Source organism: Gobio gobio, assembly GCF_949357685.1.
Source record: "Gobio gobio genome assembly, chromosome: 6".
Taxonomy (NCBI): domain Eukaryota; kingdom Metazoa; phylum Chordata; class Actinopteri; order Cypriniformes; family Gobionidae; genus Gobio; species Gobio gobio.
In genome coordinates this window covers 57946242-57956816 of record NC_137102.1, presented here as the reverse complement: position 1 = coordinate 57956816, position 10575 = coordinate 57946242, and positions in this window count along the sequence as shown.

Below are 10575 nucleotides of genomic sequence, written 5' to 3'. Positions count from 1 at the left end.
GTAAACAGTTGAGAAAGAAAATGCATGTGTACCAGTATAGTGGATCCACGCATCAGCTCTTAAAGTGACAGCATCCTAATAAATCTGCTACCAAATCACAAAATAATATAATAAATATCTATATGGCAGTTTTCTCCCATGGTATCGATGTCAGAATTGTGGCCAGTGCAAATGCTGAGTGGCTAGTAACTTTGGAAAACCACTAGCCACAGTGACTGATGAGCTAAAAAAGTTCATGTCAAGCCCTGAATACAACCATTTACTCTTAAAGTTGGAGTATCAAGCCCTTCACCTTTTATTATTTCTTGGTGAGTAATTATTCATATAAAATCTTTTTACATTCTTGTTCTAAACTCAAGTTCCTGGGGCCGGATTTATGAAAATCCTAAGAAAAGAACATTTGTAAGAGTTTACTGTACTTATAATAGTTGTAAATTGTAATTCTCAAAACAAATATTTAAGAAAATCCCTTTTTTGATACACTGCAGAAAGTATTTTTGTCTTGTTTATTATCATTGGTATGGAGATTAGTGCTCTCATTAATCGAGTAACCGGTTGATTATTTTGATGATTAATCGAGTAAGCAGATTTGTGTGTAATAAAACTAGACCTAAGTGAACAATAGCCTGTAAAATGACTTACAATACATAGCTATGATAACAATAAGGCAATAATAATTGGTTTCAGATAAAGTATCAATCATAAAGTAATCATATGATCTGTTAACGCTGTTAAATACATACATAAATCTAAATACATTTTGACACTTGAGAAGCAAAATGACATAAGATATTAAGTCAATGATAAATCTGCTAAAGAGATAAGAAAAATAATCTTACTTTCCCTTTGAATTAAGTTTATTTTATTTATCCCGTTGGCAGATTTTTCTTGTTTTATGCATAATTTACAGCGTATAATGCATTATAAAGTTATTCATAATGTATGTTATAATGCATTATATCTTTTCATAAATAATTGTAACCAAAGTTGAAATGCATAATATTTGCAGATTCTGAAATAGTTTTTTAATGCATTATACGTTCTACAGGTCTGTTCAATGATTAGATTATTGGTATTATAATGGTTGCAATTATTCATGGGTGTATTATAAGGTGCATAATTAATGCATTATACATAAAGGGATTTAAGCAAAGCGTTACCAGTGTTTTTTCTGGAATACAAAATATACTTAGCCTTTTTCTTAAGTTATAAAATAGGAAGGAAATAGTAGGAAAGAATGATTTTATTCTTCAGAATGTTTTGTGAATGTTTGTCTAATATAACTCCGGTTTTAATGATGACATTACCAAGCCCTAGAAATATTATAAGGATACTGCTTCAAGAGTCGTTTGTTCAATAAATTCTCAATGAATAAAATCAATGCATTAAATTTTTTTTGTCTCTGTTGAATTTCTTATTTCAAAGCATTACCACAGACCTGTCCTGCACTTTATCCAGGATTAGGAGGAAACCAGTCCATGCTGCTCTGCCCAGTTCGGTGAGTTTCAATCTCCCTAACATCATTTCAGCTCCTGTTGCACTAATGCGGTGTAATTTGGTTATGGTGGATATTGTCGAACCCTCGGGTCTTTGTGAGAAGCTTCACAAAAGAAGCGTATGACAGCTGCTGTCAGCAGCGCTTTCACAAAGACACCATGAAAAATACTGCAAAACAACACCGCAGAGAGACATCCAGAGAGCCTGGACACACAAACACACTTTTGATATGGAAGCCCATAAACCAGAAATCAGTATCTCAAATGTTTCTCCTAAACAACATGTTTCTTCAGGGGGAAAACTCCACTAGAGTTTCAGAAAAGATCTCAATCAAAGGTCAGAAATCTCAAGATGATCTCAAACATTTCTCATCCGATTGTTTAGTTGCTGTTCATATTCGTTTTCCAGCTCTATACTCTTACTGTACGACAACTCACTTGTGTCTATTTTTCGTTATTTCTATCCTGAGCTTTAAAAGAGCAACATCTGAGCATATAAAGTCCTCTGGGAGGGTGAGATACTATAGATGTAATAATATTAAAATGCATACACACTCACCCATGCAAATAATCGCAGTACAAGCAAGTTACAGTGGGAACAGACTGAGCTTGAATCTTGCCAATGGCATCCTAGTATAGATGATTCAATTGTGACCTAGACAAGGATCTAAAAATAGCACGGGATCTTCCTATGTGCTTCCCTAATGGAGAAAGTGGCCTGCATTGAACGTGACTATGATAATACCTGCACGCGAATGAATACATCTATCCAGCTGCAGTTGTTTGTGGTTGATTTCTGTGCCGGCTAGATTAAATATATAGTCATACCGAAGGCAATGAGACGTCAAAACAGACAGCAGATCAGATCAGTGTGTGTTAAATGACGTATAGATTAAATTATTAGTGAGCAGGATTTCCATGCGGCATGACTCAAATAATAATCAGGCCAGAAACAGAAACAGAGACTGATCGTGTGGCTGGAATCACAGATGGAAATATTGCTGTATTTGTACTGAAAAGATCATCAAAATGAATTAAGATTTTTTTTCTGGTGTAAAATACATTTTCACTTAGAAATTGCTTGTAAGTGTCACAAATAATTACAAAGAATGGGCAAGTGTTTTCTTGTAAAATATGCTTTACAACTTACAGTGTAACTATAACTGCCATATTATACATAATATGTATAATATAAAATATGTAAATGTACAGAAAAAAACATTTTTCTGGTGTAAGGAAAATTGTCATTGCAAATATAGTTTATTATTTAAAATGTAAATAAAATATGTAAACATTTACATGCACGGAAAGGTGAATTACTTTCTGGTGTAATGACATTTTGAAACTCATTTTGCAATATGTAAATGTAAACATAATATGTAAATGTACAGAAAGATCAATTCTTTTTCAGTGTAAGTGAAGCTAGAACTGTAATTGCACGTATTGCAAATGTAATATGCAAGCATGTAAATGCACAGAAAAGTGAATTATTTTTAGGTGTAAAGAAATTGTAGCTCTAACTCGTATTGCAATATAATTTTATATGTAAATATATATGTCATTTTATATATATATATATATATATATGTGTGTGTGTGTCATTTCATATGTAAACATAATATATATGTAAATGTACAGAAAGATTAATTATTTTCTAGTGCAAGAGAATTTAAGCTTGAACTGTAATTGCAATATAATTTCATATGTAAATATCATATGTAATATGCAAACATGTAAATTAACAGAAAAATTTAATATTTTCTAGTGTAAAACAGGACTGTAGCTTGAACTGTGATTGCAATATAATTTCATATGTAAATGTAAATATAATATGTAAACATGTATATGGAAATGGGAATTATTTAAAGAAATTGTAGTTGTAAATCATATTGTAATATAATTTAATATGTAAATATGTCATTATATGTGTATATATATATATGTGTGTGTGTGTGTGTGTGTCATTTCATATGTAAACATAATATATAATATGTAGATGTATTGTAATATATAATATGTAAGAGAATTGTACCTTGAACTGTAATTGCAATATAATTTCATATGTAAATATGTATGTCATTTTATATATTTAAATATATGTGTGTGTGTGTGTGTGTGTGTGTGTGTGTGTGTGTGTGTGTGTGTGTGTGTGTGTGTGTGTGTGTGTGTGTGTGTGTGTGTGTGTGTGTGTGTGTGTGTGTGTGTGTGTGTGTGTGTGTGTGTGTGTGTGTGTGTGTCATTTCATATGTAAACATAATATACTGTATAATATGTAAATGTACATAAAGATTAATTATTTTCTAGTGCAAGAAAATTGAATCTTGAACTGTTATTGCAATATAATTTAATATTTAAAATGTAAATATAATATGTAAACATGTATATGGAAAAAGGAATTATTTAAAGAAATTGTAGTTCATATTGCAATATAATTTCATATGTAAATGTAAAGATGATTTATTTTCTAGTGTAAGAGAATTGGGTTACACTTTATGTTAAGTTGTCTCACACTGTAATACATTTAAGTACTGAGTACTTACTTTAGGGTTTGGTTTAGGGTTAGCTGCATGTAATTATGCATATAGGTATTAGTATAGTGGCTATATTCTCGGTGACACTAACATATGTAACAATGACAAGTGTTACCGAGAATTGTAGCTAGAATATGTAAACATGGAAATATTTTCTGGTGTAAAAGAAATTGTAGATAGAACTGTCATATTGCAATATCATTTAATAAGTTAACATAAACAATATGTAAATGTAAACATGCAATGCACAGAACTAAATGTGTTTTTAAGCCTACAAGCCCTCCGTGTTTCTGCTGCTGCTAATATATTCACAGTCATCAGCTCTATAGTCCGTCTCACACTTCTCCAATGTTTTCCTTGTCTTTCACAGCTCTATCAGTCAGCAGACAGCAGCGTTGACAAAGGAAGTGACACGCTGATGACAAGCCGAACAACAGACGCAGCGGCTCCGAGCTTCCTGTTCTGCAGCCGGAGACGCCAGGAAACCGAAGCGGGATTAGTCATCATTAAGTCCATCTCTTTCTGTTTCTCTCAGACTCGTCTTGAGGGGCGATACATTATTCAGTCTCAGGTTTTTAGCAGGGATGTATTATTAATCAAACGAAGAGCTGGTGCAAAACATGTCTTGCTGTTTTGTGCTTTTTTTGTAACAATTATACATTTTTATAGATCAACCACTTATAAAAGGCTATTTCTAGTCACTTATTTGGGCACACTAGTGTCGAGTTAGTGTAGAGAAGCAACATTTGTGACACGCATACGCTTGCTGATATTTTGTATCTTGCAATGACATTCTGGCATTTTGAAGTGTCCAGATGTTGTTTGGGGTCAGCTTTACGGTAGTGGTTTCGTATGGGGTCTCATGAACATGATTTGAAGACTTTCCCGCATATGTAAAGACCTTCCGGGATCCTCAAAGAATTGCTGTTTTTGCTGATCCTCTGAGCTTCTGCAGCGGCGAAAGTGTCGACTTCAGCACCTACGCAGAAATCAATGCCGCAGGCTGATTCTGCCATAGTCAATCTCTGGGAATTATGCAATGATGTTAGAGCTCGATTTTTTTTTTTAAAGGAGAATGTCCAAGAACTTCTGTAAGTCAAACAGAGGGACTCGTTTTTCAAACGCAGATTCAGTAGCACTTTAGTTTAGGGTCCAATTCTTACTATTAACTAGTTGCTTATCATCATGCATATTACTAGGCTGTTTATTAGTACTTATAAAGCACATATTAATGCCTTATTCTGCATGATCATATTCTACATCCCTTAATCCACCCAATAACAACTACCTTACTAACTATTAATAGCAGTAATTAGGAGTTTATTGAGGCAAACGTCATAGTTAATAGTGAGAATTGGACCCTAATCTAAAATGTGACGACAGATCTGATGCAAATGAGAAATTGAGTATTTCCATTTACAATTGACTAGAAAATTGGGACACTGTCTATCATCCATTGACTCTTTTTTAGGGTTGAATGGCCAAATTTCAGCTATTTAATCAGCCTGGCAGAAAAATAGGCTGTGTTTGCTGTTTTATCTTGATATCTCTGTCTTTAAAAGTTATGCCATATAAGACAAAAAACTAACTACAGAAGTGAAAGCGTTTTGAGGTTGAGCAGATTGAACATAAACCCGATAGCACTACTTAGTTTCCATTTTCTTTCTAAATTCTTCGAACATGCCCACCGAGTTTCCGATCGGCCTCCGGTAACCTTGTCTAAGGCCCCGTCCACCCGATGTAGTTTACATGCCAGGCCAGTGTGTGGCGCTGTAATTCTGCCACAGAGATACACAGCAGGGTTATTCAAATCTTTCCCTGGAGGGCCAATTCTCTGCAGAGTTTAGCTCCAACCCTGATCAAACTCACCTACCTGTGATTTTCTAATGAACCTGAAGACATTGATTAGCATGTTCAGGTGTGTTTGATTAGGGTTGGACCTAATCTCTGCAGCGCATTTGCCCTCCAGGGCAAGATTTGAATAACCCTGGGGTACAGAAATGGTAGGAAGTCAGGCAAAATCTCATGATAAAATAACAATAAATAAATGTGCTACTTACCAGTTGTGTTTTATTAACGCCTACACCCTAAATCTAGCCTGGATGCCAGCCGAACTTTGCCCCGCCCACAACATTTGAGTCTGGACTTGATCCGTAGAGGAGGAATTATGCCCGAACAGAAACAGTTCGGACCAATGAAATTGTCAGGGCGGGCTTTAGACGATGATGGACAGATGATCAACAGTAACGTAATCATCCACGTCATCAAAGGCGCTTGGGCTGAATTTGTTCTAATCCTAAACGGAGAACTTGTTCGTATATGCGTTCACCTTCACTATTTCTCTCAGAAATGATGATGGTGTTGGTAAGTACTCTGTGTTTCCTTAAATTATTTTTGTACAACACCGGCAAAGATTGTTTACACTCATCTTTTTCTTCTAACGTTACTTATTCCAGCGTGCGGGCAGACAGGGTTGCCAAGTTTTTACAACAAAACCCGCCCAATTGCTACTCAAAACTAGCCAAAAACAAGCCCAATAGCTCTCCGGGGGGGTTCTCAGGAAAGATGGCATTTGGGGAGTAAAATATGTGTTATTTTGGCAGGGCTGGCAGCTAAAATTTGCATTCCTGGGTCTGTATATCACATAATTGGGGTCGCTTCAACCCGTGGACTTGGTAACACAGTGCAGTTGAGTTCTGTTAACATTTGACAACTAACGTTATGCGTCGCTCCGTTGCTCTGATTGGTTGTAGGTCTATCCAACTGAGGTCTTTCCTGGTTCGGTTGAAACAGCCCATAATCACAGCCCAACGGAGCAGTATCAGACTCATATTCTGACTAGAAATGAGTATGACAACATCAGGCTACCCTAAACCCTTACAATAATGCAAATACAGTAATTAAATGACGCAATATTGATGTGCGCATGCCCAATGCCCGTTGTATCCCTTTCTAGTCTTTCCCGTGTGGGACGTGGTGTGATGACATCACGGTTTCACAAAATATACGGATTGGCTGTACACACGAAAACGCAAGGGTGTCGTTTTCAAATTGATCCACTCTTGGACCCGAAAAATATCAGTTTCATGCTCCCAAAACGCCGGATCCGTGTGGACGAAACGCTGATACAGCCAATATTTTTTTTACTGTGACCAAAAATTGAGCCCATACACATTTGAAACAAGTTTGGTAAAAAATATCTCATTCCGTTCAAGAGTTATAGCCAATTTAGTAGATGGCTCCGCCCACTTCTAACTTTTTGGCGGCCCTTAGAGACCGTGAATTGGAATTTCAACTTGTTTTCAATCACTTTTGATACTTTTTTGATAACTTTTGATTCGTCTTCTATGGCATTTGCTTCGCCCAAAGCTTTTGTATAACTTTAAAAGATATCAAGAGCAATCACAGCCTATTTTTCTGCCAGGCTGATTAATGTGTTGAAATTTGGCCATTCAACCCTCGAAAGAGTTGAACAGGTTTTTTCGTTTTTTGGGTGAAAAAAACGTTAGCAAGCTCCGTATCCAATGCAACAGTGAGATAGAGGAGGGAAACATCGATTCTGCCAATTAGCTAATGATTCTCCTGCATCAGGTGCTGTTTACCACGGCTCCACAGGGAGCCTATTACGGCTGGAGTCGCTCTGGAGAGAACGAGGAAAAGGTCGATCGAAAGTAGATTCATTATGCAGTAGCACTTCTCCCAATGCAGCTTTACAAAGAACATTGTTTACATACCCTTCAGTGAGCAAGCCAATGTCAGGCATTTATTCTGCACAATAATATCTATTATTATCATTTGTCTTATTATGATTATCATTGCACTACACTTACCACTTCTGTTTTACGTTGCAGGTTAAATAGGAAGCAAAAACCCACTTGCATGAACCATTGCAACTACCAGAAGTTGAACTCTCAACCCCTTATCATAGAATGAATGTACCAAACACAGCACACTCTCACATTCAATGACTAGAAGATATTATATTTTCTTGGTGCAATGAACAAGCCGTTCAGTCCACATTTGCACCAATATCACAGTTTTCTTTTGCTATGGTGTAATCTGGTCAGTCATGTTTTGACTTGCTCTATGAACTGGGAAATTGATTGATTTTTACCCTGTTCTTGCTATTGAATGAGGGTGGCATATGATATTTCACATGAAAGAAACTCTTGCATGCATTGCCCCACATTTGCCGAGTGGGAGTGTGTTTTGGTGTGTCATCATTCAGTCTGCAATGCAGAATTGGAGTGTGTAGGCAGGTTGTTGTAGTGTACAGTACAGTGCTTAGTAACCTACATCGAGAATAATGTGTACAGTGCCAATGTCGTTATCCACCAGGGTTTAATCGTGCAGTTATTGAAGCATGCTTAGAATGCAGAAGTAATGATGGTGTTTTTAATAAATGATGCACTGCAATGCATCAGTACAACCCCAACAGTCTCAAGTAACAATAATGCCTCGTTATTAACATTACAATGTTTGCGACGAATGTTAATATTGTCTTGCATCCTGTAGAGCAGGTTTCCATGCGAAACATGTAGACAGCGATGGCATTGATTGATTGATGGTTGCTGCGCAACGCATGAGATGCAGGTTTGCATTGCAACACACACTGCAGACTACATACAGCATCACTTCAACGTCAAGGCAGTTAACTAGCATGCAACATTATGTTATGCATATGCACCATGATTTTGAAATATGCGTCTTACCTGGATCGATGCCTGTGAGACGAATCGGATTTGCACGCGCACTAAATTACGCACCAAAATGTCTTGCAGGGTTAATGATCTCTCGAAGCGCAATTCAAATGCATCTAATCTGTTAATTCAACCCACTGTTATTGAATCGGATTCTGCAGAGCAGATGATTTGGCATCCTCATTCTTCTCATCTAGATTCAAGCCATTCGAATCAAATGTGAGCAAACGCAATCTTGTGCAGAGAGACGAAAGGATGCATCTTAATAACGCCGATCCGATGGCGCGGTGAACGGCAGAAGAGGGCTGCGCCTCAGCATCCTCACGCCTGGGTAATTATCCACCCCAGTGCCCTTGTTTTCTCCTGGAGTCGGGAACCATGTCTTGGTTCGTGTTCTGTTTGACTGACAGGGGGTGTATCGAACTGCAGGGCTTCCTTCAGTGAGTTTCGACCAATGCCGTGTCTTCTGCTGTTGCTATGCCCAGACGAGAGCGAGCGCGCGCAAAAGAGCACCAGCTTATAGCTCAATAAGCCACATATAAACAGTGTCAATTACTAAGTCTCTTACAAATATTTTTGTTAGCCAATATAATTTAATGTGTGTGGTCTATCTTTGATGTGTAAATGCATAACATTCATACATTATGACAATTCTCTTAGAGCTGCATGATTCTGGATTAATCGAGAATCACGGTTGTTTTGTTTCAAATAGAGATCATGATTCTGAACAGAACTAAACAAAATAACATGCAATGTACTAGAGATTCGGACAAAATGTTAATGATGCAGTGTATTTAAAATGTTTTAATGAATGAATTATTTTAAAAACATTACTAAATGACTCATTCATAAAGACTTCACTTGTTTCATTACTGGATGAATCAGTGTTTTTGAACGAATCTCTTGAATAATTGATTCAATGACTCACTCATAAAGATTTCACTTGTTTCATTACTGTATGAATCAGTGTTTTTGAACGAATCTCTTGAATGAATGATTCAATGACTCACTCATAAAGACTTCACTTGTTTCATTACTGGATGAATCAGTGTTTTTGAACGAATCTCTTGAATAATTGATTCAATGACTCACTCATAAAGACTTCACTTGTTTAATTACTGCATAAATCTGCGTTTTTGAACAAATCTCTTGAATGAATGATTCAATGACTCACTCATAAAGACTTCACTTGTTTCATTACTGGATGATTCATCTTTTTTAACGATGCTCTTGAATGAATGATTCAATGTAATACATTTTAAAGTCACTTGTCACTGGTGTAGTGATGTAATGATACAATCTTGGTTGGAAGCGACAAGTTACTTTTGATCGCTACCCCAAATTTTCATGACTAATGCTTACAGTCATTATGTGTTTGTGTGTTGCCCTTTAAAAATGGCGCATTACAAATAAAATGTAGGTAAGCCTATTATTATTATTATTGTCTGTAATTCTCATTAGTCTGAATGATGGTTCTTATTAAATGATGACTGTAATACAGCAATGAAAATTATCTTGTCTAGACACAATGACTTGTTTTCACATTATATAGGAGTCTTTAACCTTTTTTGACCCCTTGTTTGATGTATAGAGATTGAACATGGACCCGAAGCACTGATGCATTGTAAGTCTGGCATATAATATACACATACATTCATGTATTTACATACTTTATGATCTGTACATTGCAAAGCCATTCAAATAATTATTACTGAGGTACAGTCATAGTCATATATGTTGTGCTTTACATTTAAAACGTTTTAAAATCTCTTTTTTTGAGTGAAACATTCCCTAAGGTTTTGTTTAATAGGTTACATTCACTCAATGACTGAAACAGGGACAAAGAGA